At 45.8% G+C, this 24,878-nt stretch overlaps 1 long non-coding RNA gene across 1 annotated transcript; it reads right to left on the bottom strand.

Moving 5' to 3' along the window:
- Nucleotides 1-235: 235 nt before the first annotated feature.
- On the bottom strand, nucleotides 236-10,476 carry LOC138841095 (uncharacterized). The gene is made up of 3 exons (XR_011376322.1): nucleotides 10,228-10,476; nucleotides 2,989-3,074; nucleotides 236-556 (listed from the first exon to the last, which is right to left on the bottom strand). It is a non-coding gene; the product is annotated as an uncharacterized lncRNA (long non-coding RNA).
- Nucleotides 10,477-24,878: the final 14,402 nt, after the last annotated feature.

Raw genomic sequence — 24,878 nt, 5'->3', positions numbered from 1 at the left:
CACCAGGACGCACGTGGTATTCAGGTAATGGGCAGGTTTATTCAGTAGACTTGCTGGGACCAGGCAAGGTTGGCACTCCACGTGGCTGGGAAAGGCTTGGGAATGAGAGAGAGCCGGGAAAGAGAGGAAAGAGCTAGAAAAGAGCAGAGAGAGTAGAGAGGGGAGAGAGAGAGAGAGAGAGAGAGAGAGAGAGAGAGAGAGAGAGAGAGAGAGAGAGAGAGAGAGAGAGAGAGAGAGAGAGAGAGAGAGAGAGAGAGAGAGAGAGAGAGGAGAGAGCAAAGAAAGGGTGTCTGGGCCTGGGCTAGGCCTTATCTAGGGTATGGGCGGAGAAGGGTGTGGCCACATCAAATTCATATGTGACCTCAGCGGATGCAGATGTGACCTCTTCCAGGTGTCCCAGTTGCCTAGGTAACGCAGGTACTGGGTGGAGACTTTGCTGAGAGGAGGGTGAAGTCTGCTTGCCATCCTGGAGCGGACCTTACAGAGGGGTGTCTCCAGTGGTAGAGTCTTGAGTAGAAAAATATAAGGAATAGCATCCAGGCCCTGAGTTCAAGCCCTAATATTGGCACAGAAAAGAAGGAGGAGGAAGAGGAGGAGGAGGGGGGAGAGGGAGGGAGGGAGGAAAGGAAGGAGAGAGAGAGAGAGAGAGAGAGAGAGAGCACACAGAGGGTCTGTTAGAAGAGCAGAGAAGCTGGTTATTGTCTTCCTACTGCTCTTCTGGAATCCTTTGGCCTGCATTCCCCCTCTGGTCTTCTGCTCTTTGCCCATTCTACTGCCTTCCTTTCAGCCTGGAAACAGGGCAGGTGGCTAAGATGGAGTTCAGGGAAACTGTGGTGAAGTAGCAGGGTAGACTGGCTGACAATATGTCTCAAAATCATCTAGTCCAACGATCATGACTTCTCCTGTGTCTATCATCTGAGCTTTCTGCAGAGGAAAACTTTACAGATCTGTAGATTTGCCAGCATTGTCTGGAGGACTGTCCCATGAGCAGCTGGAAAAATAGGAGCATGTGGGCAGCAGGCACAGCCAGCCCATGGGGCCTTTGCACAGATTGGAAGTAGGCAGCTTCCTTCCCCTTCCCCTTGCTTGTCTGGGTGTTCTGAAGCACTAAGTAACCTGCATAGCACCCTCCTTCTCTGCAGCCACCTACCATGAGGATATGGATGGAACCCACATGGAAACACACAAACATATGGGTGGGAAGGATTGTCTGATCTTTATCAGAGAACAGAAGTGGCACAAACTGTACCTGCAATTTGGATAAAAAGAGGGTGAAGGGATAGAGGGGAGAGGAGAAGGAAAAGAGGAGGAGGCCTTGTTGCAACAATGAGAAGTACAAGTTGTCATGTCCAAAACGAGCTTTACAACGTCGGTGTGGGGGGGGTGGAGAGGGGGAAGGAGAAGGATTGGGATTGGGGGGGAGGGGGGAGGCTGGGAAGGGATGTGAAGGGTAAACCAAAGGAAGAGGGTGCAATGCTTGGTAAGAAATGTACGCATTATCCTGCCCATGTAATTGTAACCCCTCTGTACAGTATGTTCATAAATAAAATAAAATAAAATTTAAAAAAAAAAAAGAGGAGGAGGCCTCAACCAGGATCAGCTCCCAGGGAGAGACCAGAAAACCCAAGGAGGAGGTTTCACGGAGGGACTGTCCAGAGGCTCAGGTGCCACAACTGAGGATGAGCAAAACATATAAGCTAAGGTGGTATCCAGAGCCCTGAAGTCCTAGAGCCTGACCAGGAGGCAGAGAGTGCATGAGAGGGCTGTAGAGCCAGCTGTAGTAGTTCATACCTGTAATCCTAGCTACTCAGGAGGCTGAGAGAGAGCATCCCAGTTCTAGACCAAGTTGGGTAAAAGTTTAAAAAAAAACTCCATCTCACTGGGTGCCAGTGGCTCACACCTGTAATCCTAGCTACTCAAGAGGATGAGATCTGAGGATTGCAGTTCAAAACCAACCCAGGTAGGAAAGTTTCTGAGTCGCCTATCTCCAATTAATCACAGAAAAAGCTGGAAGTGATGTTGTGGGAATGCTAGGTCCAGAGTTGAAGCCTCAGGACAGGCAAAAAAAAAAAAAAAAGATTCCATCTCAACGAAGAAGCTGGGTGTGGTGGCATGTATCTGTCATCTCAGCTACTACGGACAGGGCAAAATAAGAGGATCTTGGTCTAGGCCCAGGCCCAGATGAAAAGCAAAACTCCAAGTAAATAATGAAAAAAAGGCCTGGGGGTATGTTTTAGTGGTAGAGCACTTATCTAGCAAGTTTGAGTCCCTGATTTTAAATCTTTTTATTGCCAGGGGCGGGGGGGGGGGGGTGGAGGGTGAAGTTTCTTGAGAGAGAAGAAAATAGAACATTCCATTGTAGGTGACAGGGTGGGTGGATGGATAGACAAGCGTTGTAAGGCTGGTCAGCCATTATACAAACAATGACAATACAGTGTGGCTGGTACTGGGCCAGCATCAGCCTGTTGTAAGGTGAATCCAATCAGTGAGATATTGAGAAGCCACATTTTGAGAGGTTGAATTGGGAGTCTTTATTAGAAAGTTGGCACTGCAGGCAGACTATTGTCATAAAGACCTGCAGCCCCGTGAAGACACTTAACACTGTTAGAAAACTGAGTCATGAGAGCAGGAGAGAAAAGAAAGAGCAGAAAAACAATACCAGAAACCCAGATCAACCCTAATGGAGAGTTGAAGTGGGACGCCATGTTGACCGGAGCAGAGCCAGAAGTCAGGGCATAGAGCACATGAGGCCTGGTGTAATGGCGTCTGTGCTGGTCTGGTCCTAAAATCCCATCAGGTCTGGGGGCCCAGTCACAGGAAGCTTGAGAATCTCCCAAGTTCAAGACACAGGACTGACAGGTCCAGTAACCTATCATCCAAGTCCCTGCCTTTCACTCTAGGGATTCAGACATGTCCATCACCTGGGAGGTGGGACTTCTCTGGGGCTAAACAACATGATACATTTACATATCCTACAACATGGTGTACCTGCAATTCAAAGGATGGCTTGTCTCAACTCCAGATCTTTGAAGCTGGGTGAAGAGCCTCCATCACCTGGTTAGGCGCCAGGATGGCTGTGAGAACAAGGTGACTTACTTAGACATAGTCTTTCCCTTACTTCAAGCCCAGGGAACAATGGAAGCTGGCATCAGTGACCATTAATCTAGCCTGAGTCTTAGGGAAATGACATTTAATCTGAAACCTGAAAAGTGATACTGCAAGTAGGTGGCAGAGCTGGGGTTTGAAATAGGTAACCTTTACATGCTCCTGCCTCTCCTGCAGTGGGAAGGGTGAACAGATTGAGGAGCCTGAGGCCATGGACCAACTGTGTGGTCCACTCGTGATGCATGAAGGAATGAATGAGATCTCAGTGGGGGTTATATAGTGTGGCTTTATGATGAGATGAAACACCAAGAAGTACTCTATCAGCTGGAGGTGTGGCTCAAGTGGTAGGGTGCTGGCCTGGCAAGCCAAAAAAGAAAAGAAGAAAGAGAAAGAGGGACAAGGAGGAGGGGGAGGAGAAGGTGGAAGAAGAGGAGGAAGAAAAGAAGGAAGAGGAAAGGAGAAGACAAAAGAAGAAAGGAGGAAGAAGCGAAGGAGGAGGGGAAGGAGGAGGAGGCAGAAGAAAGCATTCAGGCACTGGTGGCTTATACCTATCATATTAGCTTCTCAGGAGGCTGAGATCTAAGGATTGAGGTTCAAAGCCAGCCTGGGCTGGAAAGTTCATTAGATTCTTACTTATATTTAACCATCAAAAAGCCAGCAGTAGAGCTGTAGCTCAAGTAGTAGGGCGCCAGCCTTGAACAAAAACCTCAGGGACAGTACCCAGGCCTTCAGTTCAAGTCCCAGTACCTGCACAAAGAAAAAGGAAGAGGAGTTGGAGGAAGAAGATTGTCTATCCTAGAGTGGGGAAGAAAAATTGTGGGTTTCCCTGAGATGAGACAGTAGAGTGTAGGCTTACCAAATTGCCGAAGTGGCTGACCCTGGGGATCTGGTAGGTGGACAGATAAAGGAAACTGGAAAATCTCAGTAGAAAGGATAGGGTACAGGTAGTAAGAATTAGCTACACAGCTGCATAGAAAGCCAAGTAAGCAGTCAAGCATAGTGGCCTCATGCCTTTAATCCCAGCTACTTGGTAGGTGAAGGTGGGAGAGATCTGAGACTGGCTTTGGCAAAAGTACAAGACTATCTGAAAAAACAAACTAAAAGCAACAGGAATGAAATGGTAGAGTGCTTGACTAGCACACAGGCCTGAATTTAATCCCTCCTAATGAAAGGAAGGCAGGAAGGCAGGAAGGAAAGAAGGAAGAAAGGGAAGGAAAGGGATGAGAAGGAAAGGAAGGAAGGAAAGAAGGAAGGAAGAAAAGAAGGAAAACAGTCAAGGAAGCCAGTTATGGAGGTGTACACCTGTAATTCAGGAGGCTGAGATCTGAGTGCTAAGGTTCAAAACCAGCCCAGGCAGTAAAATCTGAGAGACTCTTTTTTTTTTTTTTTTGTCGGTTGTGGGTCTTGAACTCTGGGCCTGGGCACTGTCCCTCAGCTCTTCAGCTCAAGGCTCTACCATGTGAGCCACAGCACCACTTCCAGTTTTCTAGTGGTTTATTGGAAATAAAGAGTCTCATGGACTTTCCTGCCTTGGCTGGCTTTGAACCGTGATCCGCACATCTCAGCCTCCTGAGTAGCTAGGATTACAGGAGTGGGCCACCAGCGCCTGGCTTCTGAGAGACTCTTATCCCCAAGTAACCACCAAAAAGTAGGAAGTAAAGGTATGGCTCAAGTGTGAGGGCCTGAATTTAAGCCCTAGTAGCTGTATGTGTTCCTAAAAGGAATTCTGTATTTAAGAATTTAAATATAGAATTTCCTTCACAAAGGATCACAATATAAAACAGACTAAAATTTAGCATAAACAAAATCACCGGGGATTCTCAATCTTTGAAAACTCTGCCAAAAAACAAAAACAAAAGCAGAAACTCATCAAGCTTAGATTGCTTCTCTGGTAATTTCCCCCAAAGTTACAAAATTACAAAACTCCTTCAGAGAATAGACAAAAATAGGGAACACTTTAGAATTAAAACAAAATGGAACAACAACAAAGAATCCAAACCAGTTCAATCTTGCTTCTAAATGCTAACAAAGACACCTTAAAACAGGAAAACTACAGACTAATCTCCCTTACTATTGTAAGTAGAGGTCATTTGAAGGTAGCTAAAGGCACTGAATCAATTTCTTTCTCTCTCCCTCTCTCTCTTTCTCTCCCTCTCTTTCTCTTTCTCTCTCTCTCTCTCTTTTTCTTTTTCTCTCTCTCTCTCTGTCTCTGTCTGTCTGTCTGTCTGTCTGTCTCTCCTCCTCCTCCTCCCTCCCTTTCTTGGAAGAAACCATGGTGTATGGGTGCCTGCAGATATAGCAGGAGGATCCAGCTTGGGCTGGAGGTGGGAGAAACAGGATTAAAAAGAGAAGCCACCTGACAGGCTCTGAAGGATGTTGTTCAGAGCACAGGCAATAGCTGGCCCTGGGGCAGAAGGAGTTGCTCTCTCCACTCAACAAGGATGGCAACGTATGTACTTAAAAGGAGGAAATATTGCTAATGTACTTAAAAGGAGGGAATATTGCTAAAGGTGATGGTGGCAGCAACTGGAATTCCTTCAGGCACCAAGAGTTTGTGATTCTGGTGACTGGTGGAGGAGTAAGGACATCATCTGTGTCTCTGCCCTCTGTTCTGGTCTCTTAGACCAGCCAGTTCTTCTATTCTAAATACTTTGCTGACCTTCTCTGAGCCTGGGATAGAAAACCTTTCCTGATTGCTATTCCTACTAGATTCCCTTCTCAGAAGTTAGCTGAGAGGCCAGGGAAAAACAGATTTTCTCATCTTCCACTGTCTGTCTGTCTGTCTTTGATCTCAGTTGAAGATAGAAGGAAGGGGTTGTGAAAGAATTAGAACATGTTTGTGAAATGGATGGCTTCTTTCTCAGACCCATCTCTGCCACAAGGGGGTGCTGGGTCTGAGCAGGCTTGGCTGGCATGGTCTGTAGGTGGTTAGGCTGGCAGCAAGCCCTCAGGGATAAGTACTCTTAACTCCACCCCTTTGCCAAGACCTTTGTTCCAAGCCCTTATGTCACTGGCCTTTGTTGCCATGGCTACCTCTTAGTTTGGGGATAAACAGACCTGTTCCTCCTCCTGTCCAGCTAACTGACACCTGAGTGTCTTCCCTGGGATAGGCTGGAATTTCAAGTGTTTGGCTCCCCCAATCCTCGCCCCCTTCCCTTATCCCCCAGGGGAAGCCTGTGGATGGTGAGTCACTGAATTTTGGACCTCTCCACCCTGGGTTGCACATTCCCTGTGCCCCACCTGTGTCCTGCTGGAGCTTGGCTCTGTAGGACTGCAGAGCTGGGACTTACCTGGGGCTATCTATTGAATGGTGGGTGGAATGGCCTTCCTGTCTGGTTTCCTGAGGCCTAGCTACAGTCCCTGGGATCCAGGAGGAATCACAAGGATTCTTGTCACATGTTTTCTTCCCTTATCTCCTATATCCCTAGGATCCAGGGTAAGAGAGGGAGTGGGGAAAACAGGACAAAAGAAGACTGCTTGCTCGATGCTTCATGCTGGTGGCTCAGGCCTGTAATACTAGCTATTCAGGAGGCTGAGATCTGAGGATCGTGGTTCAAAGCCGGGCAGGAAAGTCTGTGAAACACGTATCACCAATTAACCACCAAAAAGCTGGAAATAGAGCTGGGGCTCAAGTGGTAGAGTGTTAGAGGAGGAAGAGGAGGTAGGGACCAGAGCAGAGAACAGGATTCATTTGTGCAGATTGACATAATTATTGATTTGCTCATTCATTAATTTACTCATTCACTGATTCAAACAAGTTCCCTGTGGGTGTGAGGGAGACAGGGACATTATAAGATTATGAGGTTGCTGTGGAAGAAGGTACTTTAGTAGACATGGGACCAGCTTTGAGCCTTGCCCATGGTTTGTGGCATGAGTTGTTTCTCTGAGCATTAGGTTTCTCATCTGTAAATAAGGATAATACTGAACTCCGAAGGTCACTGTAGGGACCCATGGGGACAAATATGGAAGAATGCTTCATTATAATAGTCTATGTTCCCAGCCTGGATCAGGTTTACAGTCAGGGAGGGGAGCTCAAACAATCTCATAGGCAGGTGTAACCCAGCCCAGGGTGTGACACAGGCTGTCTTAGGGAAGGGGGTGCTCCATGGGAGTGACCACTTCCCTCCTGCCTCCCTCCCCCACCACCCCAGTGGTAGCTGGGCTGGTGCCTGGGCGGGCTCCCTGGGGTTCATTCAGTAAATGTTTGCAGAGTTGATGGTGTGTGTGGGAGTGTGTGGAAGCAGGAGCCAGGCAGCTTGGGTTTCAGAGCTGGTGTAGGTGACCAGGGTGTGCTGCAGGAGAGGAGGGTACAACCCTGGGGAGATGGGGTGGAGAATGACTGGAGAAGGCACAGCTACTGCCAGGAAAGACAGCTTCAGCCAACAGATGAGAGATTTGACCTTTATTGAGAAGGCGATGGGAACTCAGGGCTGGAGAATGACAGGATCAAAGCAGTATTTGTAGGTGATCAATCTGGCTGGGCACCTGGACAGGACAACTTGGAGCATGTGGGGAATGGGGAGGGGACTGGGCTGTGTCTACACTATGTGTACGTGTCTGAAAGGCTTTGGACAGGGAGTGAGGTCATTCTAGACCCCTGCAGAGAGATTGCTTCACACCTCCGGTCTCTAGGGCTGGTCTCACTGGCTTGTTGGGAGGATCAGGAGCTTGGCAAGGGAATGGGGAATTTCTCAGGGACACAGAGAACAAGAGAACAGTGCCTCTTTTCTCTCCTTTCTCTCCTTCCTCTGCACCTAGCCCAGGGCCCCCCAGTCAGGGTAGAGGCATGGGAGGGGGTAGGAAGACAACACCAGAGCTAGCACTGAGCCTTTGCTTCCTGGCTCCTGAAATGAGAGATTTTAAAGCTACAGGCTTAAAGTAGGTTTTAAAGCTACAGAGGGATTTCATGCTGCAGGAGAGAGAAGCTGTTAGGCTCTCAAGAACCGTGTCTAGCTGTGCACAGGTGTCTTATACCTATAAACCTAACCGAGATCTGAGGATCACAATTCAGTGCTTGCCCAGGCAGGGAAGTCTGTGAGATTCTTACCTCCAAATTGACTAGCCAAAAGCTGAGAGTGGAGCTGTGGCTCAAGTGGTAGAGTGCCAGGCTTGAGTGAAACAGCTAAGGGACAGTGCCCAGGCCCTGAGTTCAAGCCCCAGGACTGGTGTGTGCGTGCATGCGTGCGTGCACGCGCTCATGCACACACACACACACACACACACACACACACACACACACACACACACACACACACACACACACACACACACACACACACAGTGGCTAAACCCTAACATTTAGTAACTGACAAAATGAAAGTGACTTTGTGGTTTAGCTCTCCACTTAAGCTTACTGGGAGGGAACATTTCTAGTATAGGGCTGGCTGGATGTTAGCAATCAGAAGCCTGTAACCTTTGTAAGAATCAATACTTCTGATCTGTCTCTTCATCCCCTCCCTGCCAAAGACCTTTGCTAAATCACCTTTGCTCCCAGTCCCCCTTCTGAGCAGACCACACATCCTGAGATGGATGATTCAGGTAGGTCCCCAGGCCTACAGCTCGGGGGAAGGAGCCGGGCAGGGGCGGGGCTGGGGGTCAGCTCTGACTCAGCCGGGAGGTGAGGGGTTTGGAGATAAGGTTTATGATCCTGCACAGCTAGCTCATTCTTTGTGGGCTGTATAAACAGACCGCCCAGTTGTACTCTCCCTGGAGCCTGGTTAAGCTTACCCAGGCTTTCCCAGGAATTTAGACTGTTTTCAGTTCCAGTTTTCAGAACCCAGTTAAGAACTTCTTCCCTGGATGCTATCTCTCACTAATCAGGTTTTAACCCCTGCCCCCCCCCCCCCACACACACACAGTGGAACCTCTTCTGTTGCTTGGCTCTTAAGTAGAACTGATCCTGGCTCCTTCAGGGGCTCCCTTCTCCTGCTCTTCTCTGGAAACTCCTTTGTATAACACTCCTGGTGCTCCTTAGGAAGTCCTTATTCAGTCCTTATTCTCCTCTTTAGTGCTTAGCCGAAGAGAAGACATGGTTGTGGTCATTGGTTCTCCCTGTATCAGGAAGGCAGGCTGTGGGTACAGCTAAGGAAGGGCGATGAGAGACAGAAGAAAGAGGGAATTCTTGGAAAAGAGTGCCAAGAAAAATCTTTTTATCATCTAATTTATGTTGTACAAGAGAAAGCATAAGCCCAGAGCCCAGATCAATTATGATTTCAAGTTCAATGCTTTCCTCAACTATATCACAGTATTTCACAAGCACTTTGGGGGCAATTCAAAGTTCTGAAACCAATTTTAAATGTCAATAAAAATCAGTTCAGGGGCTGGGAAGGTGGCTCAGTGGTAGAGTGCTTGCCTTGCATGCCTGAGGCCCTGGGTTCGATTCCTCAGCACCACATAAGCAAAAAAGAAAAAAGCCGGAAGTGGCGCTGTGGCTCAAGTGGTAGAGCACTAGCCTTGAGCTGAAGAGCTGAGGGACAGCGCCCAGGCCCAGAGTTCAGGCCCCATGACCAGACCAAAAAAAAAAAAATCAGTTCAATAATTTCAAAATATGATTAATAACAATTTAGAGATTCACAGTCCCTTCATTAAACAGACAAGACAGCAACAAATGAGTGGTTCAATGTCATCCAGCTATTTTAATTCTTCAACATATATTTTATTGCAAATCTACATTGCTCCAGGAATTAAGACAGTTCTCTAAACAAAAATGTGCCTGGCCAGGTGATGATGGCTCTCACCTGTAAAACCAGCTATTCACGAGGCTAAGATCTAAGGATTGCAGTTCAAAGCCAGCCCAGGCAGACAAATCCTGAGACTCTTATTTCCAATTAACTAACAAAAAACCAGAATAAAGCTGTGGTGCAAGTGGTAGAGCACCAGCTTTGAGTGACAAAGCCAAGTGAGAGCATGAGGTTCTGAGTGCCCCAGTACTAGTGTGTATGTGTGTGCACACACATATCTGAAATTTGTTTGATTTGAATCAGCAATCTTAGATGCTTTGATTTCAATCAGAAATTCTAGAGACTCTAGAACCTTTGCCTTTGAAATGCAGAGAAGAATTTGAGATAGGAGGGCGTGTCAGTTTCTGAATGGGTAAATTGCAATTGGGGGTTCTGGGCTTACCTGTTCTGGGACTCCTGGGCCTGGGCAGGTCATCCAGGCCACTTCTGCAGGCCTCTGAAAATCATTTTCCTTATTAGAGGTGTTGGCTGGTGCCAGTCAGAGCTGTGTGCCAGTAGCTAGGAGAATATATGTTTCCATCTCCCCACGGCTCAGCCCATCCATGGCCAGAACCTGGGGAGGGGTAGGCCTAACCTAGGAGAGCCAAGTTGAATGTGATCCTGACTCCCAGAGGTCTGTGACCTTAGGAGATGTAGGGACTTTGTCAGCTTCTGAATGTTCATCACAACATGAAGCAATTGGTGCTTTCCTCAGAGTTACAATGTGAGGATTTAGTGAGGTTATAAAAAATCTATGGTGTAGGGTGTGCCAGAAGTCAGGTCTGTTTGCCATCTCTAAAAGAAGGGGGCAGAGTGGGGGGGGTGGAAAGAGAGAGAGAGGAAGGGATTTGTTTGAGAAGGTGGACAGGGTCCACTCTGGAGCTCCTGTTTGTTGCTATGCAGGTTTTTATTTATTTATTTTTTCAGAGGAGGAGTTTGAACTCAGGGCCTTAAGGCTGGAGCTTTACTACTTGAGCCTCAGCTGGCTTTTTCAGTGGTTAATTGGAGATAAGAGTCTCGCAGACTTTTCTGCTCAGGATGGCTTTGAGCCTCCATCCTCAGATCTCAGTCTCCTGAGTATGTAGGATGATAGGCATGAGCTACTGGCGCCGGGTTCCGCAATTGTTACCACTCTAGCACAAACTACATTTTAACCATTAGGCGAATCTTTGTCTGTTCCAATATGCAAGTGATGCTTATCTCATGGTTTCTGTAAGGATTAAAAAAATTATGCCAGGTGTCAGAGGCTCATATCTATAAGCCTAGCTGCTCAGGAGGCTGGGATATGTGGCTTGCAGTTCAAAATCAGACTGGCCAGGAAGTTCCTTGAGACTCCTGTCTCCAACTAATAAAGCCAGAAGTGGAGGTGAGGCTCAAATGGTAGAGTTGAAAAAGATAAGGGAGAATGTCCAGGCTCTGAGTTCCAGCCCAAGTATTTGATGCGCACGCGCGCGCGTGCACGCACGCGCACACACACACACACACACACACACACACACAAATCTGTAATTAAGGGAAGTGAACTTGGATTACTTGGAGGCTAGAGGGCCAGAGAGAGAAGGCTTCTGAGGGCTACCTGGAGGAAGATCCCAAGAAGAGCTTGGAAAAAGAGACAGAGCCAGGCACTGGTGGCTCATGCCTGTAATCCTAGCTATTCAGGATCTGAGATCTGAGGATCATGGTTCAAAGCCAGCCTGGGCAGGAAAATCTGGGAGACTTTTTTTTTTCCATTTATACAATTTATTTATATATTTTTTAGTCTTACAAATAACAAATATTATTTATGTTATTTTATTAACAATGATAATTCTGTCTTCTATATGGTTTGACAAATCAGTAAATTTGTGTCTGCAAGAGTTATTTGAGCGGCTTTTAAGTCTACTAAAAAGTGCATTATCCTAATTCATCACACCCACAGAACACAAACATTTATGGCTTTTTATTCCAACCTGTACTCTATTACTTTGAGAAACAGCTAAAGAATTGTTTCTTTCTTTTAAATTTGGTGATTGAAACTAGAACTCCATTATTATTACTTAGGAATAATAGAAGAAGAGCTACAGTATTGAAACTGTTACTCTGAATTCATCCTGGTTCTGTGAAAACTGAGACAGGTCATTCAATCATAATTCTCATCTCAAGTTTAAGTGAGTTGTCATGCTGGGAGAAAAAAATAACTTTGTGTCCTGTTGACTATCATGTTCTCTATTCAGTATTAAGTGTTCAAGAGTAGTTTCTGAGGCAGCAGATATCAATTCACAGACTGAGTGTCAGAGAGGTTATCATTACTTAATATGTTGATTACTACAGCCATGCTGAAGTGGGCTTGTAGTATATCAGCTTGTAGACCGAATACTTTAACAGATTTTAAAGGATTTGAATCCAGTCTCTATGACCACTAAAATGGAAACTGCTGTTTTTCCAATCTTCACAGCAAAAAGCATGTTTATATTTTGCTGAAAATATTTTATCTATCCATGTCCATTGTATATGTCTCTTGTTGGAAAGACAATGTGTATCTCTATTTATTTATTTATTTATTTATTGGGGTCCGGTCATGGGGCCTGAACTCTGGGCCTGGGCGCTGTCCCTCAGCTCTTCAGCTCAAGGCTAGCGCTCTACCACTTGAGCCACAGTGCCACTTCCGGCTTTTTTCTTTTTGCTTATGTGGTGCTGAGGAATCGAACCCAGGGCCTCAGGCATGCAAGGCAAGCGCTCTACCACTGAGCCATCTTCGCAGCCCACGTATCTCTTTTTAAATTAAATTAAATTTTATTGTAAAGGTGATGTACAGAGGGGTTACAGTTACATAAGTAAGGTAATGAATAAGGGAAAACAAAGGAGGAGGCAACAATGCTTGATAAGAAATGTACTCGTTATCTTGTCCATGTAATTGTAACCCCTCTGTATGGTATTTTCACAATTAAAAAAATCTTAAAAAAATAAAGTAATGAATACATTTCTTGCCAAATGGTATTTCCTCCTCCCTCATCTTCTCCTACTTTCCCTCCTCCTAACTCCCCTCCCCTCAACTTGTAAAGTTCATTTCCAACATAGTGTCTTGTGAGTATTCCTGTAGCATTGGTTCACCCTTTGTCCTTTGTCTCACCTTTTTGTTATTTCCCTTCCCTTCCCCAAATCAGATAACCATATATATAAGACATAGGGTACCAAAATCAAAGACAATGACAACAGGGATAAACCAAAAGGAAAAAAAAAAGAAAAAAAAAAAGAAATAACTTCACATAGTACATTAAAAAAAACCCTCTTGTTTCCATATCTTGGAGTTCATTTTGATTAGCATCATTTTATATGGCCATATATACATACATACATACATATATATATGTATACTATATATGTATGTATATATATACATACATACATATATACATATACATATATACATATATTGTGATCCTGTGCTAAAATCATCCTAGACATATATTAAATATTACAAATGAGGGAAATCATGCAGACTATATTTCTTTGGGTCTGGCTTACTTCACTTAATATAATTTTTCCAAGTCGTTCCATTTCCTTATGAATGGGGCAATGTCATTCTTTCTGATGGAAGCATAGAATTCCACTGTGTATATATACCACATTTTCTCGATCTGTTCATCTACTGAGGGCAGCTGGGTTGGTTCCATATCTTAGCTATGGTAAATAATACTGCAATGAACATAATTGTGCTAGTAGCTTTAGTGTGGCCTTGTTTGTGATCATTTAGGTAAATACTCAGGGGTGGGATTGCTGGATCATAGGGTAGCTCTGTGTTTAGTCTTTTAAGGAACCTCCATACTGCTTTCCAGAGTGGTTGGACCAGTTTACATTCCCACCAACAGAGTCGTAGCATTCCCTTTTGGCCACATTCCTGCCAGAATCTGTTACTGTTTTCTTGATAATAGCCATTCTAACTGGGGTAAGGTGGAATCTCAATACAGATTTGATTTACATTTCTTTTATGGCTAGAGATTTGAACATTTCTTCATGTGCCTATTGGCTATTCTTATTTCCTCTCCAGAGAAGTCTCTTTTAATTCTTTAGTCCACTTATTGATGGGTGGTTGTTTCTTTGAGGATTTGTTATTGGGGGTTTAATGTTTTGAGCTCTAAGTATATTTTTGATATGAGGCCTTTGTCTGTTGTGTAGTTAGTGAAGATCTCCCAATCTGTGGGCTTTCTATTTATCTTGCTAGCTATGTCCTTTGCCATGCAGAAGCTCTGCAGTTTAATGCGATCCCATTTATCCAGCCTTTCTTTGATTTGTTGTGTTTCTGGATCTGTTTCGACATGTGCCAAGGAGCTCTTTTGGAGTTGATTCTTTTGCAGGGTGATATATAATGATCTAACTTCAGTCTTCTACACATATGTAGCAAATTCTTCAGAACCATTTGTTGAAGAGGCTGTCTTTCTTCCATTTGATAATTTTGGCTCCCTTATCAAAGATTAGGTGGCCATAGGTCTGTGGTATCATTTTTGGATCTTCAATTCTATTCCCTTAGTCCTCAGGCCTGTTCTTGTGCCAGTCCCAAGCTGTTTTTATAACTATGGCTTTGTAATAGAGTTTGAAGTTTGGTATTGATATTCTTCCAGTACTGTTTTTCCTCCTAAGGATTGTTTTTGCTATTTGGGTCTTCTATTATTCTATATGAATTCTATAAAGAATTGTGTTAGGATATTGATGTGTATTGCATTGGATTTGTAGATAGCTTTTTGGCAGTATTGCCATTTTCACAATGTTAATTCTCCCAATCCAGGAGCATGGGAGGTTTTTCCACTTCCTTAAATCTGCTTCAATTTCCTTTTTCAGGTTTTTAAAGTTTTCATCATAGAGGTCCTTCAATCTTTGGTTAATTCCTAGTTTTTTTTTTTTCCTGAGGATATTCCAAAAGGAGTTGCTTTTCTGATTTTAACCTCACTCTTCTCACTGTCGGCATACAGAAAAGCTACTGATTTTTGTGGGTTAATTTTATATCCTGTTACTTCGCTGAAATTTTGGATCAGCTCAAGTAACTTGGGAGAGGAATCTATGGAATTCTTTAAATACAGGATCATGTCATCTGCAAAGAGGGAGAGTTTGACTTCTTCCCCTATTTGGATCCCCTTTATGTTTCTCTCTTGCCTTATTACTCTGGCTAGGAATTCCAATACTATATTGAAGAGGAGTGGAGAGAGTGGACATCCTTGTCTTGTTCTTGATTGTAGAGGAAATGTTTTTAATTTTCACCATTATGTATAATACTGGCTGCAGGCTTATCATACACAGCCTTTATTATATTGAGGAATATTCCATGGATTCCTAATTTCTTTAGAGCTTTCCTCATAAAGGGATATTGGATCTTGTCAAATGCTTTTTCTGCATCCATTGAGATAATCATATGGTTCTTGTCCTTATTCCTATTGATGTGTTGAGTTACATTAATTGACTTGTGTATATTGAACCAGCTTTGTATCCCTGGAGTAAATTCCGTTTGGTCATAGTGTATTAGTTGTTGAAGTCAGTTGGCCAGAATTTTATTGAGAAGTTTTGCATCAGTGTTCATTAAAGAAATGGGTCTATAGTTCTCTTTCTTTGATGGGTCCCTATCTGGTTTTGGAAGGAGGGTTTTTGGAATAAGGCCTGTTCTGCTGACCTCATAGAATGAGTTTGGTAGTGATCTTTTGCTTTCAATTTCACTGAAGAGCTTGAGGAGTTCTGGCGTGAATTTTCCTCCACCAGGAAATGGGAAGTGGTGTGTGGTTCAACGTGGTAGAGCGCTAGGCTTGAATAAAAAGGCCCAGGGACAGTACTCAGGCCCTGAGTTCAAGCCCCATGACAGAAAAAAAGGGGGCAGAGGGAGGAAGAGGAAAGTCTCTGGGTCTAAGACTTATAGAAGTGGAGGAAGAGTTTGGGGGTGCATGGTCACTGTGGCTGGGGATCCATGTGCTAGGGGCCCCTGGGTCTAACAGGAGTCTCCCCTATGACCCAGGCCTCAGGGCTTCTGAGGCTCCAGTTCCTCCTAGTGTCCTCTGGATGTTACCTGGGAAACAAGGTAGACAAAGAGAGAGCCAGGTAGGTGCAGCCTTGGGGAAGGATGGCTTCAACCCAGAGCTCCTGAAGGAATACAGAATTTGCAGGAGAGTTGTGTTGCCATGGGAGCAGGTCAAACATGTCCTGGAGGCTTGTTTCAGCCCAATCCCTCTGTCCATATCAACAGATCTTTTCCCTCAGAACTATGAATGTGTCACTGGGTCTGGACTTGGGGTTATCTCTGTCCTCAGAGACCAGGAATCCGGGATGTAGGTTGGCTAATGTGTAGTAACAAGTCTTTCTCTAGCTGAACTGTGCTCTCTTGGTCTCTCTCTCTCTCTCTCTCTCTCTCTCTCTCTCTCTCTCTCTCTCTCTTTGCCAAGTTTGGAATCAAACCCAAGGCATGCGGAGCAAATGCTCTACCACCGAACTATGCCTGCAGCCTGTCTATCTCATTGTCTCATACACACACACACACACACACACACACACACACACACACACACACACACACACACACACACACACACACACACACACACACACACACACAGAGGATTGAGTAGGCCAAATTGTTTCTTTTGAAAGAGAGGGTCTCATAGCCCAGACTGGTCTTGAACTCATGATCCTCCTGCCTCTGCCTCTCCAGGGTTAAGACTACAGGTGGGAACTACTTGACCAGGTTCCTTGTGAATTCATTCTCCATAAGCTCAATGGTGGTCACTAGGCACTTTTTTTTTCCCTCACAGTATTGGGGCTTGATTCAGGGCTTGGGCAATATCCCCTTTCTTAAATTTTTAAAATATTGTTATTATAAAGGCGATATACAAAGGGATTACTGTTACATGTTAGGTAAAAAGTGCCTTTCTTTTTTGGAGCACTGTCACTTTTGATTGAAGGCTGGAGTTCTACCACTTGGGCCACAGCTCCACCTCTGAGTTTTTGCTGGTTAATTGGAGTCTCATGAACTTTCCTGCCCTGGCTGGCTTTGACCTTTGGTCTTACAATCTCAGCTTCCTGGGTTGGGGAAGGGAATCCATGTCAGCAGGTAGGGCAAGCTTTGCATGACCAGCTCCCTAGGAATTGGATTTGCAAGTATCTTTTTTGCCTGGGGCAGAATTTTGCATATTATCTGTTTTTATTCTGTAGACTCTGCCTTATGATCCCAGTTGCCACCTCCTTTTGGTTACCCTCAACCCTCTGAATGGGTACTGTCTCTTATCTGACCACCTCTTATAGGTCAGGAGATGATGTGAGTGTATGAGACTGGCCTGTCCTGCAAGCCACCTGTTTCATGTAGAAGAACACAAAGCCTTGAAGTCCAGCAAGGCAAATGAATGAAAGCCTGGGTATGAATGCGGGGGTCTACAGAGTTGATCCTAAAGATCATGGGGAGCCAGGAGAGGCTGTATGGAGAAGAGCTTTAGGAAAGGCAGGAGACAAGCAAGGAGAGATGATGAGAGTCAAGCTGGAGGGGCACTGCACATAGTAAGCCCTCAACATGGCCCTGACAACCCATCTGAGCCCAAGTGTCCTTGACCTGCTGCTTGACCCTTCCTCATGAGCTTCCTTACTTGTAGACAGCAGAAATTTAAGGGTTGGGAATGTGATACAGCATACGCTTAGGGAAACACTTACCTAGCTTGTGCAGGGACCTGGATTCTATCCACAGCATCAAAAAGAAAGGAAAGAAAAAAGATCTAAAAACTGTCTGTTCTCTGGTGGGCTATGATTAGTAGGGACAAAATGGATGCCTTCTCCCCTTCCTCTGGCTAGTACCATGGTGGGTTTGGGCCCCACTGTATGGTTGCTAGAATAAGGTGTATGAATGAGCCAGGCAAAGCGGAAGAGGCAAAGTTAGACTACATGTCTGCTGCCTCAAGAGAAAGTGCTGTTAGGTGCTTTTTCACTGCTTATGGGTATGCACTGAGCAAGGTAGTAGGCATGAGCTTGCCATCATGGTGAGCAGCGGTCCCTTAAGTCTGCCAGAATTCCTAACAGAGGACAGGTGAGTGGATACTCAACAGATAATGCTCTGGGCCAGTGTCTTGGACTGAGATAGGAACAGACAGAGTCGCTGGAGGCACCTTCCTTGTGCCCAAGGAGCTGAGCTCTGAAGCCCATTGGCTCTTGGTGAGTTCATGTAGCAGCTTGGCTGCAGCAGAAGCTGTTAGGGTTCAGCAGAGAGCTATCTGAAGTGCCTTCAAGTTACTTTGGACTTACAACCAGGCAATCAGCTGCCACACCTGTTGATTCTAGCTTTATTCATACTCATTGCTTCTCTGAAACTATAGGCCCTTTGCGTTCTGCCATAGTCCCTCTTTTTAATCTCTTGCTTTAGTTTTCTCCTCTACCATTCAGACTACCAGCTTAATGTTCCTTCTGCATCACATTACCTATGTTACCCTTCTGCCTCACCTCTTCATTGGCCACTGTCACCTACAGACAGAACTCTGGCCTTTGGAAGTCCCTTTCCCCACAATCCTTCTCTCTCGCCATTAGCTTTCCCACTCTTTCTTAGGAATTTTGCACCTTGTTGTGGCTCATCACACTTCCAGATCTTTTTTTTTTTTTTTTTGGGTCCGGTCGTGGGGCCTGAACTCTGGGCCTGGACGCTGTCCCTCAGCTCTTCAGCTCAAGGCTAGCGCTCTACCACTTGAGGCACAGCACCACTTCCGGCTTTTTTCTTATGTGGTGCTGAGGAATCGAACCCAGGGCCTCGAGCATGCAAGGCAAGTGCTCTACCACTGAGCCACCTTCCCAGCCCCACTTCCAGATCTTTTTATGCATACTTTATTCATCCTTCTGTTCTCCTCAACTCCTGCCCTAGTGCTAGGATTCAAACCTAGGGCATCATACATGCTAAGCAGATGCTTTACTGCTGTGCTGCACATTTCCTTCTTTCCTCCCTCCCTCCTTCCTTCCTTCCTTTCCTCTTTCCTCCTTCTGCTGGTATTGAGAGTTGAACTCAAGGCCTGGGCCCTGTCCTTTAGCTTTTCTACTCCAGGCTAACACTCTATCACTTGAGCCATAGCCCTACTTCTAGTATTTTAGTGGTTAATTAGAGATGAGAGTCTCATGTTTTTTTATCTGCTTGGGATGGCTTCAAACTGCCATCCTCCCATCTTCGCATCCTAAGTAGCTAGGATTACAGGTGTGAGCCACTGGCACTTGGTGCACATTACTTTCTGAAGCTCTACTGGCTTGATGAGTCTCCCTTCTTCCGAAGTCATATAGTACGTCTTAATCCCCTATTTGCCTGAAATCAGTGTTCTGTTGGTAAGTCACAGAAGGTGCCTGGCTTCAACCAGGTTCTATTTATATTTATGTAAACCCTCAGTGTGTGTACACTGTATCTTTATACCCCTGTAGCTCTTTGTGTTTCCACATCTTTATTTGTGTGCATTTGGGTCAGTGCAGTGGTGAACATCTGTTGTTTTCGCCTATCTAACATCCCTTCACCCTCTTTTGGTAAGTCACCTCTTTTTTCTGCTCCTGTACTCCTATCAAGTTGGGAGGGCTTACCATCCCTCCCCAGGGACTCAGGACAGGATCTATCTAGTTAAAAGGACAGTCTATTATTTTTCCCCTGATTTGACAGAGTTGGTTCAGAAATAAGCCTATGATCTATCCACCTAAGGATGTCTGCCTTGGAGGTGCTTCCTTGGTGAGTTTGCTTGTCACAACAGGGAGGTGACTTGTCTGGGAAGGAAGCCCAGAGGTAAATAGAGCTGAGAGAGGTCTAGAAACATATCCTGACAATGCCATGGGGCCTCATCTGGCTAGGGCTGACGCCAAATGTATTCCTGAACTTTCCAACTGTGAGAACAAACAACTTTTTGTTCTGATGGAAAGATGGACTGTCAGCAGGGTGCTGGTGACTCACGCCTGTAATCCTAGCTACTCAGGAGGCTGAGATCTGAAGATCACAGTTTAAAGCCAGCCTAGACAGGAAACTCTGTGAGACTCTTATCTCCAATTAATCAGCAAAAATCCAGAAGTGGAGGTGTGGCTCAAGTGGTATAGAGAAAGCTTTAACCAAAAAAATTAGAGGACAGCCTCTAGGCCCTGAATTCAAGCCCTAGCACTGATGCATGTGCACGAGCGCGCGCGCGTGCGCGCGCGCACACACACACACACAGACACAGAGGACTAGCTGACAGTTGCTTACAATCAAGACTCCAGAACCATGGTGAGGATCTGGATATGTGCATTCTATACATTGGTGTGTAGGTGTATGTGTGTGGCCATAGGAAGACAGTCTGTATTAAGTTGCAATGGTAGGCGAGGAGAAGCGTGCTCCTGTCTTATGAGTTATGGAGATATAAGGTGGCTAGGCTTCTTGGGCCATGTGTGTGAAGGGAGACAGGCAGAATGTGTGGTGAAGGCTGAGGTTGTATAATATGGGATGGAATGGGTCTTGTTTCTGCCCCCTTTTCCCAGCCATAGGTGCGTATACAAACACTTGCGCAATAAAACTCAGTTCTCATTGGCAGCCCCCACTCTCTTGAAAATCCTATTGCTTTCAGATGACCCAAACCAAATTCCATCCAGCTCTCAAGGCTACACAGAATCATAAAACTGCTATTGATGTCAGTGGTGAAGAGGGTGGTGGTGGGGGGAGCTATCAGAGGCTGAGTAGACCCACCCTGGATATCAGGGGAGGAAACTGACAGGTGGAACTTGCTTGGGGCCCAGCCAGATTTCAGCAAGATTCAGAATCATTGCCTCCCTTTGCTCAAGAAGGTAGGGACAGGGGTAGCAGGGCTGGCCTTGAGGCTGCTCCCTTTGGAGGGCTGCAGTTGCTTTTATGGTGGGTGATTAACTGCAATCAGCAGCTGAGTCTTCTTCATTTCCTGACTGTTTATGGCCTCCTGCTTTGACGGGTGGCCCTTGATCCCTGAGCCTTCTCTCCCAGGCAGGCTGGGCTCTAGGGATTTGTTTGTTCTCCATGAATTCTTCTTCTCCTTCCTCCCTCTACTGTTCATTTCACAGACTCAGAGTGTTCTTTCCAGGCCAGAGCTCCCAACCTGTTCATATATCTGTGTGGAGTGGGCATGGTCTCTGTGCATTACTCCTGAGTGTCCATAAGTCCTGTTCTAACCCTGCTCTGGCCTTAACGCACCTCCCCCCCGCCCCAAACACTCTCATTTTCCTGACCTGCCATACACACTGGCATTTCATATAGGCCATGCACGCCTATGCAGAAGGGTGATAGTGGCCAAAGCGGAGTGGGCGTGAGATTCAAGGTCACCATTGCCTCTCTTCATTGCTTTGTGACTTCTTCCTCTGTGCCAGCTGTGGAAGAGTCATTGGTCCCATGGATCAAGAAAGCAGGAAAGGACCTTTCTTGTTTTTCACTTGGGGCTTGTCCAGGGCGACCTAGAACAATGCATGACCAGAAGGATCATGTCATCTTCTTGCTGCCCTACCTGGGGCAATTGGCAAGTTATAGTCCTCCAAGATTCTCTGTCGCTCTGTCTCTCTCTCTCTATATTTATATTTACGGCAGTACTAGAGTTTGAACTCAGAGCCTCACATTTGCTAGGCAGGCACTCTACACCTGAGGCAGGTCTCTGACCCCATGTTTTTTACTTGTTATTTTTGAGGTAGGGTCTTGTTTCCTTGCTGGGTGAACATCTGGACAGAAATCCACCTATTTCAGGCTTCCCATTGTTGTTGGGATGACAGGTGCATGCTACTGCATCTAGCTTTCCTCTGATTTTAGTGTTAGATTATTAGACTTTTGCCAGAAAACCACGCAGACATCCAGGTACAGAGAACAAAGAGGTTTATTGCCAGCAAGGGGACTGGCAAGAACCCTTCTCACAAACGAGGAGTGAAAAGAAGCACCGGCTATTGCTTGAGGTGACCTATATAATCTACGGAGGCTAGGAGAGGCTAGAAGGGACTAGGAAGTGGAGACCTTGGTGTAGACATGAGGACCAGGGGCTTCATCATGGCAGACTAGGATTTATGGCTGCTGCCCAAGTAGTAGATAAGGGGCCCTGCAGCTGCCCAGACCTGAAGGTCACTCTAAGGGGCTCTTGCTGCCTTATATGGTACCCCAGAGAAGTGCCATCTCAAGGCAAAGGGGGGTTGGAGGCTGATTATTTACTGTCTTTACTAAATGGGCCTAGTGTTGCCTAGGAAGGGAGCATGCCAAGCTGTGGAAGGGGGAAGGAGCATGTTAAGCTATGGGAAGGGAGCTCATTGGGCTAATATGAGTCTTGTGAACTTTTCTGCTTGGGCTACCTTCAAACCACAAATATCCCATTATCTTCCTCCCAAGTAGCTAGGATTACAGGGGTGAGCTATTGACACATGGCATTTGAAGGTTCTTAACAACTCCATGAGTTATGGGCTTTTAGGGAATGATTGGGAGGTGTGTGTGTGTGTGTGTGTGTGTGTGTGTGTGTGTGTGTGTGTGTGTGTGTGTGTGTGTGTGTGTGTGTGTGTATGCTGGACTAGGGCTTGAACTTGGGGCCTGGGCACTGTCCCTTAGCTTTTTTGCTTAAGGCTGGTGCTCTGCCACTTGAGCCACAGCACCACTTCTGGTTTTTTGATGGTTTATTGGAGATATAGAATCTCATAGACTTTCTTGACTGGTCTGGCTTTGAACCAAGATCCTTAGACCTCAGCCTCCTGAGTAGCTGGTACTACAGGCACAAACGACTGATACCCATCACACAGAGAGGTATCACTGTGCTGGACCAATAACTAGGAGCCTGCTGGCAGTCACTTTCCAGTGGCAACCTGCAGGATGTATCTTGTCTTAGCCAAAGGTGTGTCCCCTCTGAAACCAAATGGTTTGAGAGGAACCTGAGTTCATTTCCCCTAGATTTTTTTTTTTTGGTCCGGTCGTGGGGCCTGAACTCTGGGCCTGGGCGCTGTCCCTCAGCTCTTCAGCTCAAGGCTAGCGCTCTACCACTTGAGTCACAGCGCCACTTCCGGCTTTTTTCGTTTTTGCTTATGTGGTGCTGAGGAATCGAACCCAGGGCCTCAAGCATGCAAGGCTAGCGCTCTACCACTGAGCCACCTTCCCAGCCCTTCCCCTAGATTTTATACTAGTGCCTGATAAGCAAATAAGTGAACCAACGACTGAATGATGAATCACATAAGGATGCAATAAAGGCTGGTCTATACCTCCACTCTCACCTTGGCCAGCAGGAGACTTAGAAATAAGATGCCTCTGGACAGCAGCTCCAGGAAACTCAGGTTGGCCAGCAGGAAACTTAGAAAAAAGATGCCCCTGGACAGCAGCTCCATTACCAAGCTGTCCTTACTGCACTGCTATGCTGGAGACCTGCTCAGCCTGTCCCTGGCAGCACTGCTGGATTATCAGACTCTGGGGACTAAGCCACTCTGTCTTCTCTCTGAGGGAGGGAGTGTATGTCAGGATATTTCCATCCTTCTTTTAGATCAGGAGCTCAGAAGAGTGTGCTCCTAGAGGCCAGGGGAAAGGAACTCTAGCTCAAGTGTAGTGGGCAACCCCAGCCAGGGTATGTGCATGTGTGGGTGTGGTCTTCTTCAGGTCATTTGCACATGCATGCTGCAGAGAGAGAGAGAGGTCCAGACTCAAGGGGAAGGTACCAGGACTGAGCCCTACCTGCATCCAGAATGAATGCAGGCCCTTCTCTGCCTATCCAAAGGCCTCTCCTGGTTTGGTATTGGTGGAGATGAGTTGCTGAAGGAGGTGGGCAATCTCATTGTATCTGGACTGTTGGGCTGTGTCTCCTTTCTCCACAATAAGGCTCACCTTGCTGTCCTCCTTCCATACTTCTCCTTCCCTCCCTCCCTCCCTCCCTCCTTCCCTCCCTCCCTCCCTTCCTTCCTTCCTTCCTTCTTTCCTTCCTTCCTTCCTTCCTTCTTTCCTTCCTTCCTTCCTTCCTTCCTTCCTTCCTTCCTTCCTTCCTTCCTTCCTTCCTTCCTTATTTCCTTCATTTTGCATTACTGAAGTTTGAACTCAGAGCCTTGTATTTGCTAGGCTGGTGCTCTACAACTTGAGCCACTTTTCTACCTTTTTGCCTTATTATTTTTTTCAGATAGGGATTCATGACTTTGTTTAGCCTGGACTTTGACTGAAGTCCTCCTATGTATGCCTCCTGAATAGCTGGGATTACAGGTTTGTGCCATCACATTTAGTTTGTTTGTTGAGATAAGATCTTGCTAACTTTTCACCCCTATGGCTGCCTCGAACTATGATACTTCTAATTTCTGCCTCCCAAGTAGCTGAGAGTAGAGGTGTGGGTCTTTTTTCTGACCACCCTCATACTTGCTCTAATGCTTTCTTTCTTAAAAAATTTTTTTTTGTGTGTGTGCTGATACTAGGGTTGAACTCAGGGCCTGGGTGCAAGCCCCTCAGATTTTGTGCTCAAGGCTGGAGATCTACCACTTGAGCCACAGATCTACTTCTGGCTTTTTGGTAGTTAATTAGAGATAAGAATCTCAGACTTTCTTGTACCTGCTGACTTTGAACCATGATCCTCAGATCTCAGCCTCCTGAGTAGCTAGGATTATAGGCATGAGCCACCAATGTCCAGCTTTGTTCTAATAATTTTAGTCATATCACTTATCAAAACCAGAATGTCAATTCAGAGAATATTCAAAGTTGTATAATCTCCCATGTGCAAAGCCCTATGGTGGTGAGACACAATTTGTAGGCCCTTAGAGGTGGAACGAGTGATTTGGAAGATCTGAGCCCAGTCTCTCCCTGATAAAGCAGTACTGTTGCAGAGTGGGGCATCTGGTGAGCAAGCTTTACTTCTAGGGATGGGAGCTTGATGCTTCCCTAGGCAGTCAGTCCACTCCCAACCTGGCTGGCTTTAATCATTAGAACCACTATTTATGGGTTAAGAAAACCTCACCATTTGTTACACATGGACTATGAACAACTCTGGCCTTAAGGCATGCATCACAAAAATCAGCAGTCAAGCAACTTTATTATTCATAATATAGCTTACAGAGGGGTGTGCCCGCCATCTGTAGCTTTCTGTTTAAACTAATTGTTCTGCTGTCTCAGTGTAAACCCAGCTGTTT

Source organism: Dipodomys merriami, unplaced genomic scaffold (genome assembly GCF_024711535.1).
Source record: "Dipodomys merriami isolate MVZ:Mamm:240054 unplaced genomic scaffold, mDipMer1.0.p SCAF_10, whole genome shotgun sequence".
Classification (NCBI taxonomy): Eukaryota; Metazoa; Chordata; class Mammalia; order Rodentia; family Heteromyidae; genus Dipodomys; species Dipodomys merriami.
Note: the sequence above shows the minus strand (reverse complement) of the source record. Positions and strands in the feature narration are given on the sequence as shown.